The sequence below is a fragment of the Zalophus californianus genome, chromosome 8, assembly GCF_009762305.2.
Source record: "Zalophus californianus isolate mZalCal1 chromosome 8, mZalCal1.pri.v2, whole genome shotgun sequence".
Lineage (NCBI taxonomy): Eukaryota > Metazoa > Chordata > Mammalia > Carnivora > Otariidae > Zalophus > Zalophus californianus.
The window spans coordinates 6,058,655-6,072,526 of record NC_045602.1 but is presented as its reverse complement, the minus strand read 5'-3'; the positions used below and the strand labels follow the sequence as shown (position 1 = coordinate 6,072,526).

The 13,872-nt window shown below is 39.4% G+C and overlaps 1 long non-coding RNA gene across 1 annotated transcript in view; it reads left to right on the top strand.

Annotated features, from left to right (window-relative positions):
* The first annotated feature begins 2,784 nt into the window (after positions 1–2,784).
* The window catches only part of LOC113938089, a 65,122-nt gene continuing 54,034 nt past the window's right edge, over positions 2,785–13,872 (top strand). Inside the window, exon 1 of the long non-coding RNA XR_003524821.2 lies at positions 2,785–2,812. This is a non-coding gene — a long non-coding RNA (uncharacterized LOC113938089). The remainder of the gene's footprint in view (positions 2,813–13,872) is intronic.

Below are 13,872 nucleotides of genomic sequence, written 5' to 3'. Positions count from 1 at the left end.
TAAGGAGGCCTCACCATACCCAAGGGCATCTAGGGTTACTCCTTTGTTATCTTCTAGGAGTTTTATGGTTTTACATTTTACATTTGAACCTATGATACCTTTGGAGTTAATTTTTGTGAAAGTTGCTAGGTCTATGATTAGATCCACTTTTTTTTCTTTCTTGCCTGTGGATATCAAGGTGTTCCAGCAACATGTGTTGAAAAAAGTATCTTTGTTCCACTGTATTGCCTTTGTTCCTTTGTCAAAGATCAGTTGACTGTATTTATGTGGACCTATTTCTGGGCTCTTTTTTCTGTTCATTGATCTATTTGTCTATTCTTTCACCAAGACAACATCCTCTTGGTTATTATAGTTTTATAATACATCTCGAAGTTGAGTAGCACCAGTCCTCCAACTTTGTTCTTCTCCCTCAATACCGTGTTGAATATTGCAGGTCTTTTGCCTTTCCATATAAACTTTAAAATCTGCTTGCTGATATCCACAAAATAACTTGCTGGGATTTTGATTGGGATTTCATTGAATCGATACTATATATCAAGTTCTTATCCATGAACATGGAATATCTCCCCATTTATTTAGATATTCTTTGATTTTGTTTATTAGAGTTTTGTAGTTGGCCTCTTATAGATCTTTTACATATTTCTTTTTAAATCTTTTTTTTAAAGATTTTATTTATTTATTCATGAGAGACAGAGAGAGGGAGGCAAAGGGAGAAGCAGGCTCCCAAGGAGCAGGGAGCCCGATGCGGGACTCGATCCCAGGACCCTGGAATCATGACCTGAGCCGAAGGCAGACGCTTAACCATCTGAGCCACCCAGGCTCCCAGATCTTTTACATATTTCATTAGACTTATGCCCAAGTTTTTCTTTTTTGGGAGTGTTAATGTAAATGGCATTATGTTTTCAATTTCAAATTCCACTTGTTCATTGCTGGTATATAGGGAAGTGATTGGCTTTTATATATTAACCTTGTATCCTGATACCTTGTTATAATCACTTAATTAATTCCAGGAGTTTCTATTGATTTTTATTATTTTCTACACAGATGATCATGCAAACAAAAATAGTTTTATTTCTTCCTAATCTGTATATATTTTAACTTTTTTTCTTGTCTTATTGCATTAGCAAGAATTTCTGGCACAATGTTCAAATGGAATGGTGAGGGGACATCCTTGCCTTGTACCTGGTCTTAGTGGGAAAGCTTCGAGTTTCTCACCAGTAAGTATAGTATTAACTGTAGGCTTTTGTAGGTATTCTTTTTCAAGTTCAGGATATTGTCCTCTATTTCAAGTTTACTGAGATTTTTCATCATGAATTAAACACTTGTCAGATGCTTTTGCTGCATCTGTTGGTATGATCTTGTGATTTTTTTTTTTTCCTTTTTAGTTTGTTGATGATTTTTGAATGTTGAGCCAGCCTTGAAATATAACTGGAACAAATCCCACTTGATTGTTGGGTAAAATTATTTTTCACATTGTTGGGTTCAATTTGTTATTTTGAGGATTTTTGCATTGAAATATTGGTCTTTAGTTTCTTTTCTTATAATGTCTTTGTCTGGTTTTGGTATTAGGGTAACACTGGCCTCATAAAATGAGTTAGGAAATCTATTATCCATTTTGTATTTGTGTATATTGGAAGTATAAAATGCCAAAATGCAAGTGTAATTTTCATGATGAATTTTCTGCACAGTAGACATTATTAAACAAGGAAAACATCCTTCTGAAGCTCTTGATTCAGTATACAATTGTTCATTCAATATTAAAAATGGTGGAAAGTAATGTATAAGCCAGTAAATATCAGTAGCTAAACCTAAAAGATGTGTGATTTCCTCAAGCAGTATCAAAGAAGAAGATGAATAACAATTTTTTAAGAGAAATTTAGATGAAAAGATGACAGAATGGCAGTAGAACTTTAAGTGCTTTCCATGTGGTATGCCATCATCAGTATCTTAGCTTTAATGACTCTTTGAATGTATTCCTACCAGAAGTGTTTCCTGATCCCCAAACTGCAAACAAAATGTTATGTGTCAGGACAGAATCTACTTCAATAATAAAACATGTGATAGTTCCATTTACTATTACAGGGATTATCAAAGATCTAAGTGCCTCACCTTTTTATGGCAAGCCACAGGTACATGTAATCACAATGCAGAAATATTTTTCCTTTAACGTGTAATATTTTTTCTCATGTAAAGTTAGCCTTATGAGGCTATTGAGATAAAAACCCTTCTAAATGAGACTTCAGAAACAATAATAAAATTTTGCAGAGACTTATGCATTGTGTTGAAGAAGAAAGGAATAAAAAGTGGTAATTTTTGTTTGTTTTGGGCAGTGAACAATATTTTTAGAAGTTGATTAAGAGATTCAATATAATCCTGAAGAATGAAAAAAAAAAGTTATGCCATGAAATATGTGCTTGAGCAAGTCGAATTTGTCGGTGTATGTTCAGTATACTGGTTCGTAATGCTAATGTTGCATGTGCTTTTCAGTGGGAAAAAATGGAGTAAGTATATATAATCTTTGTAGGAACTATGTGGATGGACAGAGACTCTAACTGAAAGGAATTGCGTGTGGAAGTTCTTAGGAGCAAATCATCGAAGGCAGTGAAGTGGATGTTTGCATAGGTGAGAATAGGTCTGGTAGGGAACCCTCTCCTGGTTTGCAGATGAGGTGGGTGTTACTGACTGAGCAATGGATTCTGAAATGGACAGTGTCAGCATTCTAGATTGGAACCCTAAGTCCAGAATTTTGAAGGTTCTATTTGAAATTTGTATCCAGGTAGTCTAACTGAGAGAGAGCAGGCTGGAGCTGCAGGTATGTAGTTGGCAGGTCAAGTTGTTGACCGAGGGGACATTGAGTCCTGAGCAGTTTGAGCAACAGCAGAAGAGCAGGGATGGGAGAATCTCTATGAAGTCCAATTGTGGAGAGTGTGAGAAATATTTTCCTAGTGCAACCCTGAGTGTAGGTGTTTTTTTTATACCAAAATTAGCGTGCCCACTGCCCCTGAACCGATGCCCGGTGTGGTGTGTGGGGAAGGGGGAAGGCCTCCTTCGCACAAGCATAGATGCAAAAGCAGAGACAAAATATCTCCATCCTCAGTAAACTGCACTTGTATGTCCGCTGCACCATTTCAAGCACAGATTCAGCACCTCTGTTTGCAGCAGCTCCTGGTGTCAGGATCCGTATCGTAGAATTACAGGCTCTCCAGGAAAATAAAACATATAAAAGAAAGTGGTAAAAAATAGAGCCTGCTACTCTGCTATTTAAACGCAATTAACTTTGCCTAGAGATCTTTATATGCCAGTCCAGGAACAATTAAGGAATGAAAGCTCTAAGTAAGAGGAGGGTAATTGTTTATTCCTGCTCATACCTTCCCTGTATCTCCAGGCATTTCTCAGACATTGCATTTTTTTTTTTAATTTGGAGAGTTGGTTTTGAGGGGAATGTTTTAAACATTGATTCTCGTGTTATCATTCTTCTAATGCAGTCTGCCAGGATGTTGCATTCAGCTGCTGCAATCTGCTCAGTCCTATTTTATAAAGGGAAACTCATCTCAAATGAAACTCTCTTTTTCTCTCTGTTTCTGCAACAATATAATTCACAAAGGAATAAAGGTGTCAAATTTCATGTTTCTTTTAAGCAAAAAAAATAGGCATTTGCTAAAACCTATTTTTATTATTTTTTTTATTTAAACAATTTTTTTTTAATTTATTTGAGACAGAATGAGAGAGAGAGAGAGCACATGAGAGGAGGGAGGGTCAGAGGGAGAAGCAGACTCCCTGCTGAGCAGGGAGCCCGATGCGGGACTGGATCCAGGGACTCCTGGATCATGACCTGAGCCGAAGGCAGTCGCTTAACCAACTGAGCCACCCAGGCGCCCCGCTAAAACCTCTTTTTAGATGATCAAACTTAAGATATTTATATATTTTTTCCTCTTCCTTGAGTATCATTTTGCTTCATCACATATTATTCATGAATTTATTTAAATATAGAGGGCAGTTATCATGTGCAAGACGATAGTCACTATGCCAAACACCGGGACCAGAGATCTAAAAAAGATGTATTCCCTGTTATCATGGAGCTTGTGTTCAAGGGGAAAAGTACTTGTTTTTCTTGTAAATTCCTTGTAAACTTGTAAATTCCTGTAGGGAAACTAGTTCAGTGAGAGAGAAATCCACAAGAGTAAATTAACACAAGCACAAGCAAAAGTGTGCTTGGAACTTTGGTCACCTGAGTTTCTCAAGACTGAGCAAAAAGAGGCTATTGAAACAGATCTAAACTTGAACCCCATCTGTCACTTATTAGCTGTGTGCTCAAAGTCACATGTTTAATTTCTCACAGCCTGGGTTTTCACAACTATAATTTAGCTACCTCTCCATATTGTCACAGAAGTTAAGATGTCAAGATGTTACCGACCAGGGCACCTGGGTGGCTCAGTCATTAAGCAACTGCCTTCGGCTCAGGTCATGATCCCAGGGTCCTGGGATCGAGTTCCGCATCGGGCTCCCTGCTCTCGGGAAGCCTGCTTCTCCCTCTCCCACTCCCTTGCTTGTGTTCCCTCTCACGCTGTCTCTCTCTCTCTCTCTCTGTCAATTAAATAAATAAATAAAATCAAAAAAAAAAAAAGATGTTACCGACTATGGTGGGTGGTTAACAAATGTTAGTGATCTTTCTTCCTCCCATTTTCTTCAAGAACTCCAAGAATATCTTTATACCCTGCTTTATCCTGTTCATATTACTGATTTGTCCTGTCAGCACCACTATTTTATTATGCTACTCAGTGGATAAATGCCTTCAAAATATTGATAATTACTGAATCAAAATGGAAAGTCAAGGAATATATCATTAGAATACTTGAGCAATTCAAAAGGGTATGTATGAATCTGCCAGTGTGTTTGTATGATTAGAAGAAATGTATGATGCAGTGCTTTTTCAGCTGTTGGCAAGCTTTTGATCTAGTATGTAATTGTGTATATGCACAGGAAGATTTTTCGCTCGTGAAGATTTCTTCATTTATACATTTAGCACATTCAGAGAAAGACATTGTTGGTTTATGTAAAACTGTGTGTAACAGGTTATTGAATAGGACTTTGCTAGTCTAGATATCTTGAGTGGTGCTCCAAGAGAGAAGAAGTAATTAATCCCCAGTATTCAAAAGGGGGTTACTAGATTTCTCCTCATTGGGCTGAGTGACACAGAGCTCTCATGTCGGGGCAGCCTCACCCCTGCACTCCATGTAGCCTGAAGAATGTGCAGCAGGAGGATGAAAACAGGGCAGCATGAGGCCATCTGTACCCCACGTAGTGTGGCAGTGCTGTGTTTGGCAGGTGCTGAAGAAAGTAGCCAAGCTTGAGCTGCTTGGAGAAACTGAGGCCGAGAGAGTGCCCGGTGCTATGGGGCTTTGGGGTAGGAGGTGTGTAGGTGGGAGCTGGTGACTGGTAATGGGAGGGAGGGAGGACACAGAAGTGAGTTGAGGAGCTCTCCATGTGTCTCTGGGAAGCATGCACTGTCCATGGTCCACAAGGCTTCTGAGGAACCCAGATACCTGCATCTGGGAAAAAGCCCAACATTTGGACACCTGTCCCTTGAAGGCCCCAGTAATTTATTATAACAGAAGCAGTCAAGTCAGACATGCATGTGTTCTCAAGTCTTTCCTCATCCTGGCTAGCCTCAATAGAAGGACCAGGTAACTAAACATGGCAGGAGCAGAATGTCTTCTCTTCACACTGAAGGCCCCTGAGTTGGGGGTCAGGCCTGAGCCTGGGAATGGGGAGAAGCTTTGAGTCAGACTTAAGGGAATTTTACATCCCCTACAGTAAGTCTTACTTTCCCAGAGTAGCTCATAATAGAAACTAGCCAGAAATCAACAGTGATTAGGGTGAAAGGTGATGCTCCAGAGCATGCTGAGTAGGAAACAGTGACCAGAGAAAAATCAAGCTCTCTGCTTTTTGCACTCACCCGTTGAAGCCCTCGATGTAGTGCTGAGACCCTCACTGAACTCTGGTTATGGACCATGAGGGGTCCCGTGTGCAGATGCCGATGGCACTGAGAAAATGGGCCTGACTGAAGGAAGAAACTCATGCTCCAAATCCCATTCCCGTGCTTACTGCCAATATGGTTCAATGGCTTAAAATCCCTCATCCTAATATAGCTTTCTGCAAAGAGATTAGACTTTGTATTATTTTCCTTATGCTTGACATCAGCCCAGAGTTAATCTTGTAAGACTTGAGTAATCAGAACCATGTAATTAGAGACACTTAATACTCGAGGGGTGAAGGGAGAACCCCAACTATGGCACACCACTTCTTCCACTCACATTACTCATGGAGCCGTTGATGCCCACTGAAGGTGCCCAGGGCCTGCCTGCTGATACTTGTATTTCAGGAGACTCCTCCCCTCCAACACAGTGACCGTACACATAGATGTGTTATACACATTGATTTGCAAGTAAAGAATATGTCAGGGATCAACCTCAGAGGCAGTAGAAACCTGACAGAAAGCCTGAAAAAAAAAAATGCTCTTTCTATAATTTTATTTCATGTGTCTTCACTTAGCTCTGAGTTCTTTTGAGTGAGGGGCTCAGGGACACTGATTGCATACTTATAGCTTTAGGCTCTAGATACAAAATATCAAGGCTAATGGTCATGTAATTTTTTAGTGATTCACCAGTATACTTTATGAAGGAAGGGAGGATAAAAATATACCTGATAATAAAGTAAAAGAAAAAATAATTTTCCATTCTATTATCATCAGCATAGTGGTTAGTATGTACAAACTGAATAAGTATTTACCTTGTACTTCCCACACTTGATTTCATTTAGTCTTCATTACAGGTACTATCCCCAGAATGAGACTAAAATTTAGTGTCGTTGGATAACTTTCCCAAGATCATGCAGCTAGTTGGTGGCAAAGGCTGGATTCTCTTCCAACTGTAGCTGATTCGAAAGTGGATGCTCTTAGCCACTGAGTTATACTACCATTCACGTTTGGGTAGAGCTTGGGGGTAAGACTTCTTCAATCAGAACTTAGGGTGATGCCTTGTCATTATTTCTTAAAAGAGTTTGTACCCAATCACAACCATTTGTGAGATGCCTACTATTGTAATAATTCACCATCCCCTACAATCCATTTCCTTAATGAGAAAAGCTATCTGAATTCGTGTTAGTCAACAGAGAACTTTGGCTGCCGGGTATTAGAGTTGCCACTTCTCTCTGTTGGGGGAAACTGAAAGAAAAGAGGGGAGTGGCATCTTCAGTTGAAAAGAGAAATAGGGCGGCCGGCAGGAGAAGGACGTAATTTTAACAGTGAAGTCTTGGGGGGGGGGGGCACACGGAAGAACCAGCAGCCACCTCTGCCCGGCCCTGGCTGATTGTCTGGGTGGAACGGAGAGGTTGCGAGCAGCCCACAAGGACCTGATGGCAAATGCCCACACATGTACTCATGGGGAGAAATTTAGAAAAGCCTGAGAAGAGGCTGAAAAATACCTACAAACCTTTTCCTATCTCAGACATTTGGAAAATTTAGCTTATTGGAAATCATGGCATATCTCAGAAAGCAAAAAGGAAAACAAATCTTAGATTATGAGATCAGAAATGTATTGAGCATTTGAATGGAGGACCAGATAAAGGCAAAATAAATGACCCCTAATCTGTTATAATCTGCAATTAAGCCAGGTGGATAACAAGCATTTTATTGACACTACAAAAAAAAAAAAAAGATAATTCTTTAAAATTGGATGGGGAGGAAGGAAAAGGAGAGCAAAGGAATAAAAGGAAATTAATTTATAAATACAAGTTACTTGTATTCTTCAATATCTTGATGATATCCATGTTCATATTGAATGTCTTGTATCTTCATCACATTGTTGTTCTTCGAGGGGCATCCAGGTTGTAGCAGGTGTCAGAATTTCATTCCCTTAAAAGGCTGAATAATACTCCATTGTGTGTATACACCAAACTTTATTGACTCCTCTGTTGATGGATATTTGGCTTGTTTTCACCTTTTGGCTATTGCAAATAGTGCTTCTATGAACACGGGTGTACAAATATCTGTTTGAGTCCTCACTTCTAATTGTTTTGAGTATATACCCATAAGAGGATTTGCTGGATCATATAATATTTACATTTTTGAGAAACAGCTATACTGCTTTTCCTCAGTGGCTGAAACATTTTACATTCCTATCAGCAGTGCACCATATTTTGGTGTATTGGTTATAAAAACATTTATTTTCTAAGGATTTGCAAACTTGTGCACACACCCCCTTACTGTATTTTCCCCACACAGATTCAGTGGTAGCCCTTAAACCATGGATTCTTCTTGGCTGGGGGCTATTCTAGTGTAAAATTCCTATGGTAGGCCAGAAAACACTCTCCTAGCAGAGTACTTTTTCAAATATTTTCCACAAATATTATTTTTCAAATGTTTTCCACAAATATTATTTCATATGATCTTCACAATCCTGTGAAACAGGCATCATTATTATTGCAATTCTCATAGGTGAGTTATTTGTGCTGCCTGGCTTGTGTGACCTGCAAAGTGTTGCAGAAAGAGTGTGGGATGTGAAGGTGAACACATCTGCCTGTTCTTCCGCTCTGAACTTCAGCAAATACTATGGCATTTTGCTTTGTCCTGAGCACCTATCTGTGCCCTGTGGCTGGGTCCAGGCTTGAGCCGGCCTGATACGAATTGCCCGCAGGCTTGCTTCTGCCTGGATGGAATCATCTCTTCTTGCTGTTATATTCATTTATATTCACTTATCAAAAATCTAGTTTCTTTGTGAAATAATGTCTAACCCTCCCCCCCCCAACAAAAGCTAACTGCTGGAACGATGATGAAAATGAAGAAAAAGTGAGACAAGCTATGGCACTGAGGATTCTCAGCCAGAATTTAAAAATGAGTCAATTAAAGAGAGAAATGAATTCAGCAGTGGCTCAGATCTGAGGAATGAACAAGTTCACCAATTTCTCCCTACAGAAATGAGAAAAAGACATTTGTGAAACTGTGGTAAATGATCCAGCCAGTGAAAAAATTGCTCATCAAGTGAGAGATAAGACTTAAGTGAAAGCTGAAAAGGGGGTTAATGTGTAGAGTGAGAATATGCACAGGAAACACAAGACTTCTGATGGAAACGGGACTAGGCAGAAAGCCCAGACCCTGTACAAACATTTCCACGAAGCAGCAGATGGGGAAGACTCTGTGTGGCTCCTCAACCAACCTTTGCTGTGAGTAAAGTTGATTAGAAAGCTTGAAGAAGCATTTCCCCCCCTTGGATTATACAAAGTAAGTAGGAGAAATGGCACCAATAAACCTCTTGTCGATGATCAGTTTTCTTCTACACCAGAAAGATCCTAAAAGTGAAGTATGGTAGACTGGAACAAGACTGCAACACTGGTTTTAAAACCTCCACTGGACTAGAAGTGTCTTCATGAACCTGGGAATCCATGAGGAGAGTGAATACTAAGATTAAGGGCAGCCAAAGACAGTCTTCCGGGCTTTGGGGATGTGGTAAGCGCTGTGGGTGAGCCAAGTTTGCTCCACCCTTCCTCAGACTCCAGGGCACTTAGAATCAAGGATGAGAACTTCATGTCCATATAATATCCGTGCTGAAAAAACTGTTGGGAACATGGCATGTTTCCCTTTGTGCAGGACAGCTGTTTTGTCCAAGTGGAATTTGGACTTCTAAGGGTCTCAAGACCTTTGCCTCATGTTATAGATGGGGACATGGAGACAAAAATTACCCTGGTAAAAGATGACTGAGCCTCCATTCAAAGACAGATCAAATTAACTTCAAAGTCTGTGCTCGTCCCTACCAACTTTCAGTAGTTGGGTCAAACTTATTTCCCCAAAACTTGCAATCAGGGCTGAGAAGTGGACAGGTACAGAGCCCTTCTCTGGTTCCCTTCCGTCCACCCCATCCCCAGTCTACTGCTGGGGAGCAGGAGGGAGCTGGCGGAACGGTACATCCACCTAGGCGCATCGTATATAATAGAGCAGACTCCCATGATGTGATAGGCTCCGTTTTGATTGTATATGTTTTAAAGATTTTTTTCTATCAATACTGTTCACAATTTAATTACAATAATTAACATAGTTTTCCAATATTATTTTTGCATTTGATTATATGCCTAAAAATGTTGCAGCTGTGTTTACCTATATGCCTTTTGTCTTAGGCTTCATTTAAAATGAGAAGTAAATATCATTTTTATATATAGCTTTCCACTTGCTTTGTGAACTATTTTCATAATACCCCAATTTAGCCACATACATCCTCTGCTGTGCTCAGAGCTCTCCAATTAGGGTAAGAGCGGGACAGAAATCAGGGGACAGCATCAGTTCCCTGGCCCCAGCAGGCGATGTTTCCAAGTGCTAGCAAAATAAATATATTTTTCTTCATAAAAACAATGTAGATAATTTGTAGTCATATTTGGCTACCCATAGCTTTGCAGGCAAAATGGAACAAAACAGAATCCTTTTTTTTTTTTTTTTTTTGGCTACTCTACCTCAGAGGAGGGAAAAAGAAAACGAGTTGCTGACCAGAAGCCAATTTCATCTTGACTGTTCAGAAAAAAAAAAGGAAGAAGAAGAAAGAAAAAGCCTTTTAAAGACCACATGGCACAATTAAACAGCAGAACAGAGCATCAAGCTGCTTCTCAATTTAGAGTCTGGGTTTGGGCTGAAACACATTGGTGGTCGATAAACAGCAGGGAAGAAGCAAGGATTACACTTGTCAACTCAACTTACTTCTTCAACCTAGACTCGAGGTGTCAGTGCCTGAAACTATTGACAGAATCCAGGGTCCTGAATGTAGAGAAGTTAACAGTGACTAAGTCAAACACATGTAGGGTACTTTGAACACATTAATTGCTGATTGTGATTAATTATTTCAGTGAAGGTTGAAGAGACAATTACAATATAAATGCCTAAAAGCCAATCATATAATTGTGAAACATACCTAAATAATACATCTGCTGCAAAGTCTGGACATTAGCATATTTTTCTTCTTAAACTAGTTTAGTATTTCAAAAAGTGTAATGTGTTTACCATGGCAATGCAGGGTGATTTTAGATAGAAGTGCTGGCAGAGGGGACAGAAGCTGGGGCTGGAGGGGGCTGTAGAAGGCCAGCAGGTTAAGAGGAAGGGAGAAAGGATAGAGGAGAAACCAGGGAGGTGGAAGGAGCGCGCGCGCGCACACACACACACACACACACACACACGAAGGTGGAAGGAGCGCGCGTGCACACACACAGGAAGGTGGAAGGAGCGCGCGCGCGCGCACACACACACACACACACACACACACACACACACACACAGGCTCACAGCCACCCTTGCCAGCCAACAGCCCCCTGCAGGTGTGACTGTGGCACCTTGAACCATTAGTGCCAGGGATCCCCTTGTCTGCACATTCTAGGGGCCCTGCTGCCTGAGTAGGGACCCTCCCCTCAAGTTAAGGCCCAGTTAAGGAGGGGACATGACACTAGTGTTCTGCGGGGATTGGGGCGGAGCTACAGCCTCTGATTCCGACTTAGAAGAGAGAGGATAGTTGTGTAATTTAACATTCCAAGGTTCAGTTTTTGATGCTGATGCTTAGCTATAACTTTTTAGCTATGTGACACCAGGCAGGTCACTTTACCTTTTTGAACCTCAGATTTTTAATTGTATAATCGATATGGTGGGAATTAAATGCTAGTGTGTGCAGACCGTTGAGTATGGCATCTCAGTTAATAAATGGTGTCTATTTTAATTATAATTGTTTGTCAGACAAATATGCCTGGACCTTGGGAGGGACTCCTCTGAGAAATTCACCCATTAAATGAAATATCTAAAACATTATTGTTGACCAGCTTGGCTATAAAGTCATGTGAAGTAGCTGAGAACTATTTTGAACATCATGAAAAGACAGTTGAAAAAGTTACTACATGGTGTTTGTGGGTTTTTTCTCAAGTCAGATGACAACAGTGAGTACTGGATTCGACATTGATATTTGTACTCTTTTTGGGTATTGCTATGTAAATGGACGTAGTTGGGAGAAGACCGATTTTGTAGAGAGTGCAGATCTTCCAGAAAGAAAAGTTCATTGGACAACTCACTTCTTTTGGAGAAACTGTGAACTCTCAGTATTTAACAGTGTCCAAGAAGGTGTTTTATCCTTCCCAGCTGTATGTGAGTGAGGTAACTTGGTGCTGGTTAGCTAAAACTGAAGAAATTAAATTGCCTTATTGACACAGACTCCCTGCATGTCCAGCTGTGTAGACCCTTATCTAACTGCTCAAAAACATCTTCCTCTCTAACATTGAGTAACTTACGTTCAGGCAGTAGTTTGAAGGAAATGTTTACATTTATTATATTTGCATTATATAATTGATTAGTTGCACAGTTTTCTTTTAAATTGAATAATTTTTTGCATTTATCATTCCAGTTATATTTCATTTGTGCAGTGGCTTAAACTTCAAAATAAATTTGTCAGAAAATAAAAGTGAATTGATTTAAAGAAAACTAATATGTAAAAATAAGTATGTAGGCATATTGCAAAATTCAGGAGTATATTATAATAACAACTGGAGTTTGGAAAACAGTAATCAAGGATATACACATGTACTATCAATTTAGTAGGAGCTTCTGCATATTAGTTTTTATTCAGTTGACCTCTCTCTTTTATTTTTTTATTCTTTATTTATTTATTTTAAGAAAGTGTGTATGTGCATGTGTGGGAAAGGCAAAGGGAAAGGGAGAGAATCTTAAACAGGCTCCATGCCCAGCGAGGAGCCCAATGTGGGGCTCAATCTCACGACCCTGAGATCATGACCTGAGCCAAAAACAAGAGTTAGATGCTCAACTGACTGAGCCACCCGGGCACCCCTATTCAGTTGATTTCTTAACAAATACATTCTCATTTTAATAAATTCAAGAATCAATATTATATAAAGTTTAAATAGGGTCTACACATCCCTCACAGATGACAAATAATGCATACTGTGCTTCTAGCCACATTTTTTTTTTATATAAAAGGAATTGAACTATGGTCATTACCTGCAACTTGTATTTTTCATTAATACTAAATCTGAGACATTCTTCCATGTCAGTAAACCTGTCTTAACTTACTTAAGTTTTAAGTGCCTGTATAGTATTCTTTAACATAGAGGCAATATAATGTATTTCATTACTCCTTTTTGCTGTGCATTATATTTCCAATTTGGAAATACGACAAATAATGTCACAGTGAATATTATAAATACTGGTGCATATAGTTAAATGTTTCTTTGTGAGGCATTCTTGGAAGTGGAATTGCTGTGTCAAAGTTGTTGTTGTTGTTGTTTTTAAAGATTTTTTTTTATTTATCTGACAGAGAGAGACACAGCGAGAGAGGGAACACAAGCAGGGGGAGTGGGAGAGGGAGAAGCAGGCTTCCCGCCAAGCAGGGAGCCCGATGCGGGGCTCGATCCCAGGACTCTGGGATCATGACCTGAGCCGAAGGCAGACGCTTAACAACTGAGCCACCCAGGCACCCCAAAGTTGTTGTTTTTTTTAGTTGATACAACAAAATTGTCCTTAAAAAGCTTCTCCTATTTACAGCATCCGACACTGCATGACATAGCCTGATTTTTATTCACTTATTTATTGTTACTCTTTGAACATTTTGTCAGTGTAAAGAATGAAAATAATATGTTCTTAATTTTCATTTTCCTCATTATAAGAAAGATGGACCTCTATTCTTATTATCCATTTGGGTTTCTTCATCTGTAATGTGTCTATTCACATTTTTTATCCATTATTATTCTACGTTTAGTAGGTGTTTATCTCTTCTTTTTTTTTTAATTTTTTTATTGTTATGTTAATCACCATATATTACATCATTAGTTTTTGGTGCAGTGTTC